At 43.5% G+C, this 19973-nt stretch overlaps 1 pseudogene across 1 annotated transcript; it reads left to right on the forward strand.

Annotated features, from left to right (window-relative positions):
- Positions 1–11821: 11821 nt before the first annotated feature.
- Positions 11822–14606, forward strand: LOC149832562 (putative TPR repeat-containing protein At1g05150 pseudogene; annotated as a pseudogene). Its single transcript, XR_016433112.1, has one exon. The product of XR_016433112.1 is annotated as a putative TPR repeat-containing protein At1g05150 pseudogene (transcript).
- The last annotated feature ends 5367 nt before the right edge of the window (positions 14607–19973 follow it).

Below are 19973 nucleotides of genomic sequence, written 5' to 3' on the forward strand. Positions count from 1 at the left end.
TTCATGATACCTAAATGCATCAAGCCTGAAGCATCCAAAAACAAAAGGGAAGTGAGCAAGAAGCAATGAGGAAATCAAGTATATAAAACGTGTGCTTTTAAGTCAAATGCAACTTCTAAACCTTTTTGTCCAAAATATCCATTATATGTGCAGGTTAATTTTACAGCTAAAAGGTTAATTTTTAAAAAGAAAGTAAAATTCATCTAACATGAAAAGTGTAGTTTTTCATTGGGAAAACAAAGTTTGCATTCTTCACAAGTGAGTTTCTCATGATGTTTAGAAGGACGTAAAAAAGAAAAATTGGGAAGTGAGGTTCTTAAGATTTTAGAAGCTTGGACCAGCTATGGCTTAGATTGTCAAGTTTTAGAGACCGATTCCTACCTTTTTTTAGTGGGTCAATAGACGTGGAGTCATGTTGACAAAAAAATAATATCAGTGTTTTTTACACACCCTTTTGGTAATAGGCTAATTGCTTAGTTACTTGGTATTTGACCCAACCTTGTCTGCTAAGAAGAGCCACAATATTTGCTATGACATTCAAGACTTTATTGATACTCACCATGTGGCGGATGCGCCCAATTGAGTGTACCTTAAGCTTAAGCAAATTTAGGCCTCAGATGATTAGATTAGATTAGATTAGATTAGATTAGATGTCAATTGACCAATCATATATACCTTTATCTCTACTTCATAAATAGGATGGTCGGTTGGTATTCAAACTGGACCCACCAGCCCACCCTAAGGCCACAAGTCCAATACAGAATAAGCAAACATCCAAACCCATCCCTATTGAATTCCATGCCTCTAGTATGCGTTTCACCAAACGGGTGGTGCACAAGGGGTGCTGGATCAGCTCTTGTTAACAACGGCCTCTCAAAAGGGTAGGTGGCTACGTACCATGCATCGTTATATATGAAGGAGGGTGGTGAATTGAGAGTCGTCCATCTCAATCATGAAAATGTTTGGACATGAAAAAGCTGATGCAACCTTTGAAGTTTACATGGGAATGTTGCCACCACCCACCATGGAGATCCAACAATATGCTGAAAGAAGGGGAAATTAAATGATTGCAAAGTTCAGTCTTTTTCTTTGATAGGTAGATGACCCGCCCCGTGGAATTCAGGCTTGACACCGTTTGGTTATGATAGTGCGACCTAACCATCCACCTCAACTATAAATTTGGATTTAGAAAACCTAAAATATGTTGTTGTCATGTATAGAGTTGTATTTATATATCACATGAAGAGGAATGCATTTTTTTTTTTGAAATGCAAGCTGGGGTTAGGCCGACTCCTACCAGTTATACAAATATACCATTGGGTTTCGAACCTGAAATGTCCCAACACAAGGTGACCCGCACTAGCTGCTCCCACCAGACAAGTGGAGCCCCAACATGAAGAGGAATACATTAAGGGAACATGAAGCGGTAGGTAATTGGGTACTGTATTTAATTTTCTAACAGCTTTAGTTGCAGCACTTCACATACCTAGCAAGTAGAGGTGTCAATGGGTCGAGTTTGACCCGGACCTGACCCGTACCAAACCTTATAGGGTCGGGGTTTGGTGATAAATAAGATGGTCCAATTAGAATCTGAGTCAGACCTGAAAGGTCCCAATAATATATATATATATATATATGGAGCCATGTATGGTTTGTAAAATTTCATACCAGACCCAGGTCCGACCCAAGTTTCGACCAAGGTTCGTAAATTTTTAATGTAAAAAAAGTTTAAAAAATATTATTTTACCTGGTATAGTCCAGGTCTGGTTCATGTAATCCTTATAGGATCCAAGTATAGTTTCTCTTATAGTGAGTCCGATTGAACTCGGATCCAAACCCAGTACCATCATCTCAAATCAGGTCTGGGTCTATTTCCACTGAATTCAAACCAAACCCAATCCGGTAACACCCTTACTAACATGGAGGCAGCTCAATTTGTCTTAAAATGAAGAGGCATATCAAAATTGAAACCTAGAAAGTGCATCTTGTATGCAAGCCAAAGCATAAAGGAAAGCTTTCCTAGCAAGCAAGGGAAGCACTCGTGGAGTTATTACATTGAGGGTGCTAAATAGGGATGCAAGCAGATTGTATTTCAGATCCCAAACTACATTGGGATCGGATCCGATCCGATCCGGGACAGCCAAATTTTGGAAGGGCCTGTTTGGAATCTCGGTGTTGGGATGCTGGGCATTTATGCATTTGGTGTTCCCGATGCAATATCTTGGTCAAACGCCCATGGTCGCCCCGTTTGGAATTTCGGCGCTAGGATGAGCTTTTATACATTTGGGATGGAAAGTGAGGCCCTTTCTCCTTTGTATTTACACTAAAAGATGGATTTGGCAGCTACCACTTCCTGGAGGTGGTAGCAGCTGCCACTTCTTCAAATGCAGGACTCCATAAATGCCCATCTCAGCTACCGATCCAAAACAGGCCCCAAATTCGGCTTCTTGAATCTAACCCGTTTGCAACCCTAGTGCTAAAACAAGACAAGATCAGTGTTGCACCTCTCAACAATTCAAAAAGTTGAAGGTTTCTTTTCGACAAAAAATGAAAAAAAAATGTATGGTGAAGGATTTTCTGAGTGTTTCAGACCATTGCAGACCTAGGCTTTTTAAGTTCATGTGAAACAAGAAACGTGTGTGTATACATTACATAAATTGTTTAGGAAAAATATTTGCCATTAATGAAGGTAAGAAATTAATGAGCTAAAAATCACAGGTGTAAGTTGTATTGACTCAAACTAACTACATGGTTTGTTTGCCAAGGATCAAGCCTTTGATCTTGCTTTTCTGATGTAAAAATGTGGTCTTTTGAGTTATGAAATTTTGGCACATTGTGGACAGTTGATTTTTGGACCTCTTTAAAAACTTAATTTCTTGTCATAATCACATGATTCAAAACAAATTTCATACTAAACAAACCATGCAGATCCATTTGTAACATTTGATCTACAAATTTTTTTATTTTTTTTTTAAGAAAAGAGTGATTTCTCTACTCATTAGTAGCTAATATTTACCCAATTTTTGTAGATTATGTAAATGAGTGTACAGTCGGCGTACTTTTAATAAATAATGAATATCATAAATAACGTGCTTAAAAGCAACATATGGTTTTATAGTTTAGATAAAATAGATTTAAGAAATAAGGTGAAAATAATATGGTTATATTAAATTTTGTGTTTTCTCTATTTCATTCAATACATTAGATGCTTCTTAATGTTACAAATCTAAAACAAATATAATAATTTTTAAAATAAATAATTATAAATTCTAAATAACATGTGTATCTCAACTTTTTTCTGAAAAATAAAATTTCTTATTTAGGAGAAATATTTAAGAAACTTATGAGGAACATGTTTCCCAAATGTGGGGAAGCGAGTTTCGTATGTAAAGTAGGTAGGGTTTTCCTTGAGATGCCAAATGAGTTTTTCACTCGACCAGAAACCGGGTTTTCATGCATTTTTGCAACTTTCTCACAAGTTTTGCAAACGTTGGCTTTCTGATTTTGGAAATGGTTTACAAAGAAACGAGTTTTTCACATGTAAGTAAAATTTTTGGTAACCTGCTTCTGATTGCTGTTCTTAACGGCCGAAATATTGAGACACTTTTAAAATATAGCGATATTGTTGTTGTACCAAAATATCATGATTTCATCGTGATAGTATCCATGTGTGCAATTATGGACGTGCAATTCTTGGATTGGATTGGATTGGGGCAATTTTCTTTTTTCTTTTAGATTGCATTATAAATTTCATGAAGAAAGTGTACACACGAGGTAGTGTTGAACTGCCAAGAAACAAAAGTACAGTTGGGTTTCACTGGGTTTCACTCATCCCCGTCTTCATACCCCTCTTAAATCTTATGATGCAAGTTTTTTTGATTAAATCTCACCTGATAGATGGCTTGATTTAATAAGAATCTGTCCTTGGATCCTATTTTTTTATTAAAAATGATTTTTTAAATTACAAGATTTTGTGTTCTGTCAACCATTAATTTTTGAATCACCAAAAAAATAGGCACACAAGTCGAATTTGGGCTAGTTAAAACTAAATGAATGATTTAGATCACATCTATGGAATCCTCATGGTTGGTAGGAGCTGTCAGTCTCCCTGTGGTGGGACGTTGCATGTTCAAAACCCCTCGTGTTACCTTGAATACTAAATACTAACTGGTGGCTGTCTGTTCCCTTGCGACTTACAGTATACAGTTGCGCTTAGAGTCTGTTTTGCTTTTGTTGAGTCTGATGTAAGCTGCCCGGTTTAGGTGAATCAATACCCCGAAGGGGCAGCCAGTATACTTGAACTGTAATAGCCTGCGGGCAAAATTGTGAATGAATTAAATGCGTTGAACTTTCTTTTGTTCACCCTCGTTGTGATTGCTTCTTGTGATTGCAATTTCTCTCCCTCTATTCTCTCTTGCTCTCTTGCACTCTGATTACAAGCTTCCGCGACCGGCAAGCGAGCTGACGAGTAGGCTTGCGGCGGTAAGGAAGGACCGTCGCGCCGCGCTGGCCCATTGAAGGAAATAGGCCCGTGACAAGTGGTACCAGAGCCTATTCTCGTGCTGAGGAAGAGACTCCGGAGTCGGTGTCGACAGACACGCCGACAGGCTGCGATTTGTGAGCAAGACATTGTGGCGCCTTATCAACACTTGCGCAACACCAAGGGCAAGGCAGTTGCCGGAGCTGGAGAGATGGGTTCACCTCGGGGCCAAAAAGAGTTGGCTGCAACTGTTAACAAGCTGGTGGAAGATGTGACTTCGCATGATGAAGCGATTTCACGCGCATGTGAATCATTCAATGGATTGAATAATGTGGTGGCGAGCCTGCAAGAGCAGGTAAACTTACTAATGGGGCAGGTCACTTGGTTGACGACTACAGTGACCGATCTTAAGTTGAGGAACCGTACGTTACAGCGGACGGTGACCCTGAATGGCGGAAATGGTGAGAAACCATCAAGGATTGATGTACCTAGACCCGCAAAATTCAATGGTTCTCGCGACAGCAAGGCCATTGAGAACTTCTTGTTCCAAGTAGAAGACTACTTGGATATCCAGAATGTGACCCTCGAAGATCTGAGGATCAAGGCTGCAGCGGCCTTACTTGATGGTGATGCTATCGCTTGGTGGAGGCGGAAACGCAATGACATGGAGAGGGGTCAATGTGTGATAGACACCTTTGACGACTTCAAAGTAGAGTTGCACAACTACTTCATGCCAAGAAATGCGTAGAGACAGGCTTACCGGATGGTTCGTTGCAAGACTATGTCAGAACGTTCCAGAAGCTTATGCTGAAGATACCTAACATGCCAGAAGACGACATGCTCAACTGGTTTATTGTGGGACTTCAACCATGGGCACAGTCTGAAGTGGAAAGGAGTAACCCCCGTATTTTGGAAGATGCATATGTGGCGGCTGAGCGCTTAGTTGACACTCAGCGCAAGCCTTTCACCCCATCAACCAAAGTTGGGAAGAAGCCTGACCACGGAGGCAAGAAGGATGAGCAGCGCAACGATAAAGGTGAGGCGTCGATATGCCATCAATTTGAAAAGAAACAGAACTACACAAAGCATAACAACAACAACAAGGGTGCGGTTGTAACATGTTGGTTCTGTGGTGATAGACATATCGCCCGGCAATGCCCAAAGCGCCTTGTAAAGGACGACGGGCAAGCCAATGCTGCACAGGAAGAATGCAGCGATACTGAATGCAGCGACACTGAGACCATGCAACCGAGGATGGGCGCCATGCGATCGATTAATGCAGTCAGAAGTTGTGCAGCTAAAAACATGCAGGTCAGTAAGGAACTCATGTACGCTGAAGTTATTATGAATGAAAAGTCTACTTCAGCAATGATAGACTTCGGGGCCACACACAACTTTGTCTTGCGAGAAGAGGCAGAGCGGTTGGGCTTGAAGCATGGGCCAAAGCAGAGGACCATTAAAACGGTAAACTCTGAGGCCAAGCCCATCCTTGGTGAAGCAAGGGATGTGGCTATTCAAGTGGGAAGTTGGGTCGGTAAAGCCAACTTCTCTGTGGTGCCCCTGGACGATTTCAAGATGATTTTGGGTATGGAGTTTCTGCGAAGTCAGAATGTTATGATGTTGCCAAAATTCAACACGCTAACGATCATGGAGTCAGACCTGTCCCACACAGTGCAGTGCCTTACGCAGAAAGGCAAGTCTTTAGTGTTGTCGGCAATGCAACTAAAGAAGGGTGTCAAGCATGGGGAGCAGACATTCTTAGTGGCAGTGCGCGCAGAGGAAGGGAAGGTGGAAACAGCAGTGCCACCGACCCTAGCCCCACTGTTGGAGGAGTTTCGGGGGGTGATGCCCCCGGAATTGCCAAAGCGTCTTCCGCCAAGACGCGAGGTCGACCACAAGATTGAGTTGACCCCGGGAGCGAAGCCTCCTGCTATGGTTCCATACCGTATGGGGCAAGCTGAGCTGAAGGAACTGCGCAGGCAGTTAGATGAGATGTTGGACGCAGGCATTGTTCGTCCATCAAAATCCCCATTTGGTGCCCCGATCCTTTTTCAGATGAAACATGATGGCTCTAAACGGTTATGTGTGGATTACCGGGCCTTGAACAAGGTCACGGTGAAGAACAAGTACCCATTGCCATTGATAGCAGACTTGTTCGATCAGCTAGGCAGTGCCCGTATCTTTTCCAAGCTAGATCTGCGATCGGGTTACTGGCAGGTGAGGATTGCTGAAGTTGATGAGCCGAAAACAACTTGCGTCACTCGCTATGGTGCTTACGAATTTCTAGTAATGTCATTCGGGTTGACAAATGCTCCAGCCACTTTCACGACTTTAATGAACCAGATCTTCTATCCTTACTTAGACAAGTTTGTGGTAGTCTACCTGGATGATATCGTGATCTACAGCAGCAACATGGAGGAACATGTCGGGCACTTGCGAACAGTGTTTCAGGTGCTGAGGGATAATGACCTCTGTGTCAAACGAGAGAAGTGTCTCTTCGGGCAGGAAGAGATCAGCTTCCTTGGCCACGTTGTGGGGCGTGGTGTGCTGCGTATGGATGAGCAGAAGATAAGGGCCATCCAGGAATGGGTTCCGCCAAGCAAAGTGCCAGAATTGCGGTCATTCCTTGGTTTGGCAAACTATTATCGGCGTTTCATCAAAGGTTATTCCCTCATTGTTGCGCCCCTCACGGATTTGTTAAAGAAGAATCGGGTATGGCTCTGGACAGGAGCGTGCCAAGATGCCTTTGATGGCTTGAAGAAAGCCTTAGTGAGGGAGCCAGTGCTGCGACTGCCCGATCATTCGAGACCCTTTGAAGTCCACACTGATGCCTCAGACTTTGCCATTGGCGGAGTTATTATGCAAGATGGTCATCCGATCGCATATGAGAGTCGCAAGCTGAAAGATGCAGAGAGGCGTTACACAGTGCATGAACGTGAGATGACCGCCATTGTGTATTGCCTCAGGACCTGGCGGCACTACCTTTTGGGTGCCGAGTTCGTCGTCAAGACGGACAATGTGGCCACGAGCTATTTTCAGACACAAAAGAAGTTGACGCCTAAACAAGCTTGATGGCAGATGTTTTTGGCTGAGTTCGACTTTGCCTTGGAGTACAAGGTTGGAAAGACCAATGTTGTGGCGGATGCCCTGAGTCGTAGGGCTGAACTGGCAGCTGCGCGTGCGGAGTCTTCTGAAGTGCATTTGGAGGGTGCATTGCTGAGCCGCATCCGCGAGGGTACGCAGCAGGATCCGACCGCACAACATCTTGTTTCTCTGACGCAGGCAGGGAAGACTCGGCGATTTTGGCTACAAGATGGCCTCCTCGTAACAAAAGGGAGACGCATCTTTGTACCACGATGGGGAAGCCTTCGCTGAGAGCTACTCAAGGAGTGCCATGATACACTATGGGCCGACCATCCTGGTCAGGAGCGGACCTTAGCACTCCTTGAGCGCGGCTACTATTGGCCGCAGATGAGAGACGACGTTGAGGGGTATGTGCGAACATGCTTCATCTGCCAGTAGGATAAGGGGACAAACCAGAAGGCTGCCGGTCTCCTTGAGCCTCTACCAATTCCAGAACGTCCTTGGGATAGCATCTCCATGGACTTTATTGTTAGTCTGCCTAAGGTAGAGGGCCTCAGTTCTATTCTGGTTGTGGTGGATCGTTTCTCAAAGTATGCCACCTTCATCCCAGCTTCTAAGGAGTGCCCTGCAGAGAAGACTGCAGAGTTGTTCGTAAAGCATGTGGTGAAGCACTGGGGCATACTAAAGAGCATTGTGAGTGATCGTGATGCTCGTTTCACGGGCAAGTTCTGGCGTGAAGTATTTCGGCTACTTGGCTCTGAGTTGCTATTTTCAACTAGCTTTCATCCGCAGACAGATGGGCAGACAGAGCGTATCAACGGGATCCTGGAGCAGTACCTTAGGCACTTTGATAGTGCCAATCAGAAAAATTGGGTGAAGCTCCTTGATGTGGCACAGTTTTGTTATAATCTGCAGAAGAGCGAGTCTTCAGGCCACAGTTCGTTCGAGATAGCCACAGGGCAGCAGCCACTGACCCCGCACACTCTTGCCACACAGGAAAAGGGAAGGCCATCATTCGCCTATCAGTTTGTTCGCGACTGACACGAGCAAAATGAGTTAGCGAAGGCATTCTTACACAAAGCGGCAAAGAGAATGAAGAAGTGGGCGGACAAACACCGTCGGCCCGCAGGGTTCCAAGTTGGGGACCAAGTGTTGGTGAAGTTATATCCTGGTCGCACAGGCATCTTCCGCGGGCGGCACCGCGGACTACTAAGAAAGTATGAGGGACCCTTCACCATCACAAAGAAGGTGGGCAAGCTGGCATACAAGCTGGAGTTGCCCCCAGACTTCAAGGTGCACCCGGTGTTCCACGTGTGCAACCTCAAGCAGTTCCATCCAGATGATGGAGACCCGGAACGCAATGTGCCGCAACGCGCTCCCATCATGCAGAGGGCCCTGGCAGCACAACGGGCTGAGAAGCACCTCAGTCAGATCCTTCGCCACAAGGTCAACTACTTGGGGCAAGCAAAGAAATACTTGGTGCAGTGGGAGGAAACAGCGGAACCAACGTGGGAGCCTGCATTTCGAATGAACAGCCGCTACCCGGCTGAAGTCAGGGCTTACCACGAAACAGATGGCGCCGAGGACGACGCATGATTTGAAGGGGGGAGCATGTTCCCTTGCGACTTACAGTTGCGCTTAGAGTCTGTTTTGCTTTTGTTGAGTCTGATGTAAGCTGCCCGGTTCAGGTGAATCAATACCCCGAAGGGGCAGCCCGTATACTTGAACTGTAATAGCCTGCGGGCAAAATTGTGAATGAATTAAATGCGTTGAGCTTTCTTTTGTTCACCCTCGTTGTGATTGCTTCTTGTGATTGCAATTTCTCTCCCTCTATTCTCTCTTGCTCTCTTGCACTCTGATTACAAGCTTCCGCGACCGGCAAGCGAGCTGACGAGTAGGATTGCGACGGTAAGGAAGGACCGTCGCGTCGCGCTGGCCCATTGAAGGAAATAGGCCTGTGACACTGTCTGCCTAACCCCAGCTTGCCTTTAAAAAATAAATTAGAGATGACTGACGGTTCTCTTGGACCAGAAACAATGATTAATAGAAAAAAAAGATGAAGTGGGTGATGAGAGTGGAGATGAAAATACCTTATAAGAGTGGAATTATCACCTACAACCTCATGAGGATGTAGTTGAAATAAAAAGACTAGAGGCCACCCAAGGGGTTATGGGTAGGGATGGCAGTGGGGGCGGGGCGGGGCGGGGCGGGGCGGGGGACAAGGTCTCCACCCCCGCCCCGCCTCTCCACCCCCGCCTTCATCCCCGTTTCATGTCCTCCATCCCCGGTTCAAACGGGGATGAGGCGGGGCAGGGCGGAGATATTGCGGGGAAAAGTGGTCGGGGCGGGGATCGTGGCGGGGACAGGGAAAAGTGCATGTCCATCCCCGCCTCCATCCCCGTTTCATACCCTTCATCCCTGATCCAAACGGGGCGAGGCGGGGCGGGCCCCGCTTTCCCCCGGTCCACTGCCATCCCTAATTATGGGGCCTAGACCTTTTGACGGTCTGTCTAGGTTCAAATCTCATGGGTGTCACTCCCTATTTAAGCCAAAGCTCTCAGTGTTTTACGCTGACATGAACAGAGACCGTAAGTATGGCAGGCTGAGCCAGCGCAGCTAGGTCTCTGCACACCGGGAGGGGTTTCTCTAAGTAAAAAAAAAAATGGAAAGCTATCTCATCGTTCTTCCAAATCCGGGCTCCTAAATAGCAATAGGGTTTAATGATTTAGTGAATCCCCGTCCCCTTCTCAAATCTGGTTTCCGAATGGAGCCTAACATGAGACAGATGGTTTTAGATCCACCATAAGCAAGGTGATCAATTCTAGTGATTGGTTCAGTCAAAACATGAGTGAAGATGCAACAATGACAAATATCTTGAACTATGTTTTTTGGTATTTATTCTTGATAAACTAATAAATGTGTGAATTTGTATGGGCATCAAGGTTTTTAAAGGCATGATGCATGAGGTGTATGTAATAAGTAGGGGGTGGCAATCGGGTTGGCGGGTCAGCATACCTCAACCCGAACCCGACCCGTTTATTAAACGGGTCGACTGTGGCAAACACTAACCCGACCCATTTAATAAACGGGTAAACCGACATGTCCCGCCAACCCGTTTAATAAATGGGTTGGGTCGGGAAAACGGGTTGGCGGGTAGCGGGCCGGTTGGCGGGTCGGGTTGGTGGGCGGGTTGGCGGGTCGACGGGTCGGGTTAGCGGGTTGGAGGGTTGACCCACCCACCTAACCCATTTGTTAAACGGGTCAGCCGGGTTGGCATACCCCCAACCCGAACCCGACCCGTTTAATAAACGGGTTAGGCGGGTCGACCCATTTATTAAACGGGTTGGCTTAAGCCCAACCCGAACCCGCCTAAGAGGCGGGTTGGCTGGTCGTGTCAGGTTTTGCCACCCCTAGTAATAAGGCATCTATGAAGAATATGAATTGAGTGTAAGCCTTAGAGCAAGGGAGCTTAAACCTCACAAATTAGCAAACACTTTTTTTTTAAGCACGTCTAACACCATAGATGGTTGTACCGCCGGAATTTGATTTAAACATTAGATTTTCTGTAGATCAAAAAATCAACAGCGATAAATGCAATGTTTTCTTTTTTGACTAATGAAAACATAATTTTTTGTCAAAAAAATCCAAGAGTCTATTTCTACTAAATCGAACATAATAAACAAGGTTAGATTGAGTCAAAACAACTGAAGTACAATCAATTGCAGCAAATATATATCCAACAGAATGAACCCCATGAAATATGGCTTGATTTATGCAAAACAGTATAAAATACGGTACCTTGATAGGCAAGCTGGGGATAGCCGGAGGTAGTGCGACGACCCGACCATCCAGCTATCTCATTGCAGCCTGGAATAAACAAAAGATCAGCAACCTCAACCTTCCCCATTTGAACAGTTGACAACCCCGATTTGCCAAGTTGTTCCTGTCAACTATTTGTATTCTAATTTATTTGGATAATCATACTCCCTACTGTAAATTTTAAATTTAAAACCACCCATTTGATCATTTTTTTTCCTTCAAAAAAACAAAACAAAACCCCAATTTGATAAAACCCCAAATCAGCCATATCATTGAAATTTAATAACCTCATTCTACTTTTGGCATTCCATTGACAGCTATTCCCCTTCTTATCTTTACAACGCCCACGGTAAAGAAGTTTCAACCCTGTAGCAGTGTACAACCGTCTGTTGAGGGAATTAACTAAAATTTTGGTGGATTTGCACGTTACACAGAGAGAGATCAGTGAGGAGGTGAAGAGACCCAGGAGCTCTTTCTCTTGCTTTGCTACTGTGGTGGGCTTCTTGGTGCCCAAAAACCATTGAAAAGGTGAAGTTTTTGGGTGGTGGGTGTGATCGATTCATGGCTTCCAGAGGCGGACGAGTGAGGTTTTAGTTGGTGAGTGTCATTGGTGCATGGCTTCCATAGACAGGGACGACCGGAGCGCGAAGGTGAGGAAGATATTCGAGCAATTCGACACCAACAAAGATGGTGGTCTCAACAGGGAGGAGATGGCCGCTTTGGTGGTCGCTGTCAACCCCAGGGTGAAATTCAGCGACCAGCAGATCCAGGCCATCCTCGACGAGGTATTCAGGACGTACAGTGTGTTCATTAACGGGGGGAAGGGCCTCACCTTCGAAGGCCTTCTTCGCACCTATAACGATGGCGCCGGCGACGTCGATAGGGACTTCGACGCCCTGAATCTCGAATTGGGTTCGTCGCAATCGCTCGTCTCCGAGTCCTCGTCGTCCTCGATCGCCGACGATGCGGCCGGGGAGGCGCTGCCACGGAAGCGAAGCGCCGCCGCCTGGGCGGCTTCGCCGGACCACGGCATTGCCTTCGAAGATACGCGGAAGATCGTCGACGACCTCGAGATCGTTATCAAGAGATTGAAGGTGAAACAGATGAAGGATGGGAAGATCAAGGGGGAGAATGTGGGGGATGCCTTCTCAGACCCTGGGTGGTCTAAGGAATTGGGGTCGGAATCGGAAGGTGGGGGAGCGAAGAGAGTGTTTTGGGAGGAGAGCGGGAAGGATTACACCGTTTTTCTGAAGGATTTGAGCGCACTCAGAAGCAGGGCGGATGAGTGCAGGTCAAAGGAAGAGGCCTTCGATGGACATATGGCCATAGGCAGGACGCTATACGACCACCATCTCTTCAAAGAAGCATTGGTGAGCTTCAAGAGGGCGTCAGAATTGCAGCCCACCGACGTGAGACCCCATTTCAGGAGCGGCAATTCCTTGTATGTGTTGGGGAGGTTTTCTGAAGCGAAAGAAGAGCTCCTCTTGGCCCTTGAGGCAGCAGAGGCTAGCGGCAACCAATGGTCCTATTTGCCCCCTCAGATTCATGTCAATCTCGGGATCGCTCTCGAAGGCGAAGGAATGCTTCTTGGTGCTTGCGAGCATTACAGGGAGGCTGCCATCCTCTGTCCTACCCATTACAGGGCTCTCAAGCTTCTGGGCAGTGCTCTTTTTGGGGTTGGTGAGTACAGAGCAGCCGAGAGGGCCTTGGAGGAGTCTGTGTTCCTGCGGCCGGATTACGCCGATGCCCATTGCGATCTCGGGTCGGTGTTGCACGCCATGGGCGAGGATGAGAAGGGGATAAGGGAGTTTCAGAAGGCGATTGATCTCCGGCCAGGCCATCTCGATGCTTTGTACAATCTGGGTGGGCTGTTCGTCGATATGGGGAGGTACCAGAGGGCCTCGGAAATGTATGGGAGGGTGCTGGCGGTATGGCCGAACCATTGGCGGGCGCAGCTCAACAAGGCGGTCTCGTTATTGGGCGCGGGCGAGACGGAGGAGGCAAAGAAGGCGTTCAAGGAGGCGTTCAAGATGACCAACAGGATCGAATTGTATGATGCCATTGCTCACTTGAAGCTTCTGCAGAAGAAAAGGAAGGGGGATGCCGCTGCTGCGGATGGCAGCGAAGGTTTTGTTGTAGTGGAGGCAACCAAGTTTAGGAGGGTGACGAAGAAGACGACTCCCAGGCAGGATCTGGCTGTTGCACTTGAGATAAGGGCATTTCAGAGGCTTAGCAGATTGAATCGATGCGAGGTTGATGTACTTAAAAACGAATTGGATGAGATGAAGGTGCCTGTTACTTATTCAGGAGGTGGGGTGCCCGGGGGATCGATTCGCAAGGCTGCATTAGAGCAGAACCTACGCAGACTGCTCCATTTCCTCAAGGCTGAAGCTTTCCAAGGATCCATGAAGGCGATTAATGAGAGAATTTTAGCGGTTTTTGATGAGTCTGGCTCCGGTCGAGTTGATGTTGGCATGTTCTATGCTGTTCTTGCTCCCATTTGCTCTGGGACTGCTGATAAGAGGAAGAGGACAGCTTTCGATGCTCTACTATGGCGATCAGTTGATGAAGCTAATGCCCAAGTCAGGAAGTCGGATGCTGCTGCATACATCAAGTATCTGCGAGCTGTATATGTTCCTTCTAGAGGTATGAGTGACATGATGGAAGTTCATGGGGAGGCTGATGATGCTACTCTAATATCATTCGCCGAGTTCTTGGAGATGTTTGATGATCCAGACTGGGGTTTTGGCATCATGAATGCTTTGGTGAAGCTTGAGAACAGTGATAGGATTCGGCATGGTGGCCATTCTTGTGCAGTATGCCAATATCCGATTATTGGGCCGAGGTTCAAAGAGAGAACATCTCACTTCAGCCTGTGCTGTATTTGCTACAGCGACGGGAAGGTGCCCTCTTCCTACAAACAGGAAATATACAGGTTCAAAGAATATGAGAGTGAGGCTGAGGCCTTGAAAGATAAGTTTATGCTGTGTAATTTGCATTCTAAAGCCTCCGTAGAAGATTCTTAGGTTCTTACGTAATTTGTTTGTTATTGTGCATCTTGTTTCAAAGATCTTTTGACATGCATGGTTGCTCATGTTCCATGTGAATCATATGACAACTCACAAGTATTTGTTCGGCATGCTAGTTCTTGTACAACTCATACCTTAGAAGTGGTTGACAATTTTTTGCGGAGTGATGTTTTACAATAAAGGAAATCATTTAAATACATATTTTAGCAGCATACTGCCGGTGCCAAATCGCAGCTCTTAGTTCCATTATCTTCCATTGAATTATTTTGTTGTTTTCTGTGGTGATAGTCCTGGCTGGGCTCTGCGGGGCATATGTTTCTCTGCGTTCTATTTTTTTTTAGTGTGTTACTTTGAGGATTTTATTCTATGTGCATTCTAGTGGCTGGTGGTGAATGTAATGGCATTTCCCTGGCCTAATGGCTTGGGAAAAGAATGAAATTGCTCATGCCTTCATCTTTTTCAGTATCTTGATCCACACTGACCTTCGACTGACTAATGCCACGTGAAGACGCTTCTCGGTTTTATGTGACCTTTACAGGACTTAAAACCACATATTGGAACGCACAACAAACTTTTTAGTTCTTTCTCGCAGTCAACTTCTTGTAAAATTAGACACAAAATTTTTCAGCTAAATGGCTTGTAAGTTTTCAGAGAGCTGTCTTCCTAGAAACTTGCACCAAATTATGCTTCTTGTGACTGTGTTTCTAGGGTATCTTTAGTTTATTGAATGACCTTGGTGAGGTTTGTATAATTTGAGTTTCTCACGATAAAGTTCACCTACATGGCTGACTGCTTGGGCTGTTCATAGTCTCCAGACTTCTGTCTTAAGCTTTTAATGTGTACTTGAAGTCAGATTTGGATGGTAAACTGATTTCAGGATAACACTTCATTCATGCATAGGACATGTTTTATGCAGAGAAAATGAGAGGCTGAGAGCGCAGAGGGATATCCAAGGACTGTTAGTTCATTAGTTGCATCAATATTTTATATGTAGACTTGTGTATTGTTCGCAGCTGTTGAGGTTCTGGTTGTGGAAAGTGATCTTTTATGAGAACAAATGAGCTTCCAAGTCTCCTTGGCGAAGTTAGAAGGGAACGATCCAATTGGACGCATCATGCTTTGCTTGTACTACAGTACTAATTAAATGCATGGATTAAGGTGACATTGATCTATGCCAATCTTGAACCATACACTTGAATAGTGGTGTAGTACAAGAAAAGCATGATCTGTATTAACCTTGGACTATACATTTAATTAATGATTCAGTAAAAGCACACAGATCTATCTTCTTTCTTTTCCTCCTCTGTGATGCACTTTATTTTGTTTAATGGACCTTTCAATCTTGCAGAACCGACTGTTGACCATTGATGTTCTTCAAAGGCATGCAAAAGCAGCAAAAAACTAGTTTACTCCTTTACAAACCTAAAATTGTCCCTTATTGTGGTCTTGAATAGCTGAATATGCACGATAGTAATAAATCTTCAACTCAGGGATTTGCTGAATCCTCACTTTTGGCCTTATGTCTCCATGCTACCGTGCCAATCCTACACCTGCTCCTGCTTTCACTCTATTAACTATAATAACTAAATCTTGGATTCGATTCTCATGTGTCACAGGGAAAGTATACAGATTTATGGTTAATGTTTTCTACCCTCACGTGTAAACCACCCCCTTGTAAAAAAATGTAATATTTTCATTTTTTTTTTATAATTTTGTCCCATCTGGCCCGTCAGATGTGATCTACATGTTTGAGTTAGTAGAAATCAGTGCTTTGGATCATGTTGTTCCAACATGTAAGTAGGATTTTGCAGGGGGTGAAAAATCAACCGACTACATTATACCAAATTTTCAACCCTTGTAAAATTGTAGTTTTACCTCAAAAAATATGATCTAAGAGTAGATTCCTACTATTTTCTCTATGTTGAACACATCCACGACAACCTCCAACTATGAGTTCCAACTAATGGCTTCCTTACTGACGTGGGTACCATATATATATATATATATATATATATATATATATATATATATATATATATATATATATATATATATATATATATATATATATATATATATATATATATATATATATATATATATATATATATATATATCCCGGACACTTGTTGGCTTGCACCCAGCTACATATATCAGAGCCTTGGGATGGTCATGAAACTTTTTACACCAAGGAATAGGCTGGGACAAAATGCAAGCATTTGTAAACCTTCACACAGCAAATGTTACCCAAGAGAGCAGCCTAACCAAATAAGAAAGTTGTAGTAGTTTCTCGTTTTGTATATCCCATTTCCCTTCTAATAGAAAGGATGCACTCAATATCTAGTTCTGATGTCGTGGTGTTCTTGTTAGCACTTGATCTGTCGCGTTAGATCATAGGACGTTGCATCTTCTGCACTCACATATTTTCAAATCATAAAACCAAGTTTAGGTGTTCATCTTGTGTTCTTTATGGAAGATTAGCTTATAGGCATCTCAAGGATACATCATGGTGGAATGAGGATGTCAAATTAGCTATTAAGGTTAAAAGAGAGTGTTATAGAAATCTAAATAAGAGTCGTGATAATGAAAATTTAGAGAAGTACATGATAGCAAAGAAGGAAGCTAAAAAAATAGTTCGAAACGCGAGGGATAAGGTATATAAGAAGGTTTATGACAAGTTGGATACCAAAGAGGGCGAGAAGGATATTTATAGGCTTGCAAAGATGAGAGATAGGAAATCGAGGGATCTGGGTATGGTTAGATGTATCAAAGATGAAACGCAAAAGGTTTTAGTCAAAGATAAGAAGATTAAGGAGAAATAAAAAGATTATTTTGATAAGCTATTTAATGGAAGTCATGCTCATGATCTTGGAGACTTTTCTATTCTTTTTTATGAGATGAATCGTGACTTTATGCCCAAGATTCAAAAAAAAGAAATTGCAGAGGCTTTGAAGAAAATGAAATCAAGAAGGGCAGTTGGCCCAGATGGTATACCTATCGACGCTTGAAAATGCTTGGGAGAAAAAGGTTTAGAATGGTTGACAAATCTTTTTAACAAGATTTGGCGGTCAAATAAGATGCTTAATTAGTGGAGGAAGAGTAATTTGGTGTCTCTATATAAGAATAAGGGTGATATACAAGATTGCACAAACTATCGTGGTATAAAACTCATGAGTCATACTATGAAATTTTGGGAGAGGGTGATTGAGTCTAGGTTGAGGAAGGTTGTCATGATATCAGACAATCAATTTGGTTTTATGCCTGGAAGATCAACTATGTAAGTTATACATCTTCTTAGACAACTTATTGAGAGATATAGAAAGAGGAACAAAGATTTGCATATGGTTTTTATTGATTTGGAGAAAGCATACGATAGAGTACCTAAAGATGTTCTCTGGTGGACAATGATGAAGAAATGTGTTTCTCTCAAGTACATTAGTATAATTAAAGATATGTACGAAGGAGTAGTAACCAATGTCCGCACTTGTGGAGGGGTAACAACCAATTTTCCTATAACGGTTGGGTTACATCAAGGATCTGCATTAAGCCCTTTCCTATTTGCTATAGTGATGGATGAGCTTATGAGATCAATTCAAGAAAATGTGTCGTAGTGTATGTTGTTTGCTGATGATATTGTTTTGATTGATGAGTCTAGAGCTGGGGTTAATGCTAAGTTAGAATTGTGGAGACAGACATTGGAAATAAGAGGTTTTAAGTTGAGTAAGAGTAAGACAGAATATATGAAATGTCGGTTTAGTAAGCAACGAAGTAGTGATGGGAGTGTAGTGAAGCTTGGTGAGCAAGAAATACCGGTGGATGACTATTTCAAATATTTGGGATCTATCATTCAAAAGTATGGAGAAATTGATGGAGATGTAGGATAAAGGTTGGGTGGATGAAATGGAAAAGTGCAACTGGAGTGTTGTGCGATCGTAGAATGCCATTGTGGTTGAAGGAAAAGTTTTATAGGACGACAATTAGGGTCGCTTTACTATATGGTACGAAATGTTGGGCTGCCAAGAGACATCATATTCAAAAAATGAGTGTGTGAAAATACAATAAAAGAAAAAATTCAAAACGAGGAGATACGTAAGAAGGTAGGCGTTGAATCCATTGAAAATAAGATGAGAGACAATCGTTTACGGTGGTTTGAACATCTTCGGTGAAGGCCTAATGATTCTTCAGTTAGTAGGATGAAGAAATGGAAAAATATATTAGTTAAAAGAGGTCGGGGTAGGCCTAAGAAGACTTGGATGGAGATGATAGGAAAGGATATAAATGCTTTGAACCTCACCGAGTACATGGCATTGGATAGAAATGATTGGAGGAGAAAGATTCATGTGGAAGACCCAGAATGATTTTCTTTTTTGGTTCATATCGCCAACCCCAATTGTTTTGGAATTAAGGCGTAGTTGTTGTTGTTGTATGCATGTTGCTGGTGGCTCTCTTCTTATAACGACTGGGACCTGACCGAATGTCAGCTAATTCTTTTTTTTCTTTTCCATTATGGTCATTTCTTTTGACCAACGGTTTGGGATCTCTCATGTTCCTAATTTATCAGTGGACCTTCTCTGACTGTCTTGAACCATAATTCAGTAGTGAAGTTGTCTAGTTTTTCATGTCACATGGTTCATTTGGGCTGAAGTGTTTTAATATGAACAGCTGGTATATCCTATGTTTTTTTTTTGTTCAAGTTTTTAGCGATCAGAGATAGTTTATATCCATCTTCGCTTTTCATCATCCTGAAGTTACTAATTTATCACTTTTCTGTTTTATAACTGATATCAACATGTAGTGCTTTTAGTACAAAAGTTTTCTAAGATATAATGATTTTGTACGATTTCCTTTCCCCTTTATCCATTTTCTTATTGTTAATTCAAACAGTTGTACTTTTAGTTAGCAAATGCACGACCCCTTTAAGTTATAATTTATAAAACTCAGAATTTCTGCATCTTGCAGCCAAGATGTAATTTTGTCTATTGCATTTTATTTATTACATTCAGTGAAGTAATACCAAGATCAAAACTTTGTCAAAATAATATGAAAATCTTTTACTTGCCATGTTTTCTCTATGATTGTTGGCCCAAACAATTACGCAGTGTTAGGAAAGTTTTAAATTATTAATGGTTACTACCAAAAAGTGTTTTGAAAAGTTTAGTCCCATATCTAAGAGAGAAAAGTTTTTCAAGAGGTTTAAATAAAGAGTTTGTAATCTATTCTTTACTTTGGTAAGCCTTGAGTATTTAGGTGGATTGCGGACGTTGCTGCGCATCGTGCAGCAACGGACGTGCCGTTCGCGCACACGCGCGTGCGTGCGCAAGGGCGCTTGAGGCGCAATGTGGCGTTTTGACTTTGCACGCTCGCAGTGGTGTGAGGTGCATATGAGGCGTAAATATCCATTTTGATTTTTCGGTTTTGAGACATCTGACCGTTTGAAAGGTTTTAATAACATTTATATTGAGTTTAAGGCGCTTTGTGACTGTTGGACGGTTTTGGAGGCCTTTGATTGACAGTCAAAGGTGGGTGACCGTTCAGGTACCTTTCATCCTATTTTCAAACTG

Source organism: Nuphar pumila, chromosome 7 (assembly GCF_984573655.1).
Source record: "Nuphar pumila chromosome 7, dmNupPumi1.hap1.1, whole genome shotgun sequence".
NCBI lineage: Eukaryota > Viridiplantae > Streptophyta > Magnoliopsida > Nymphaeales > Nymphaeaceae > Nuphar > Nuphar pumila.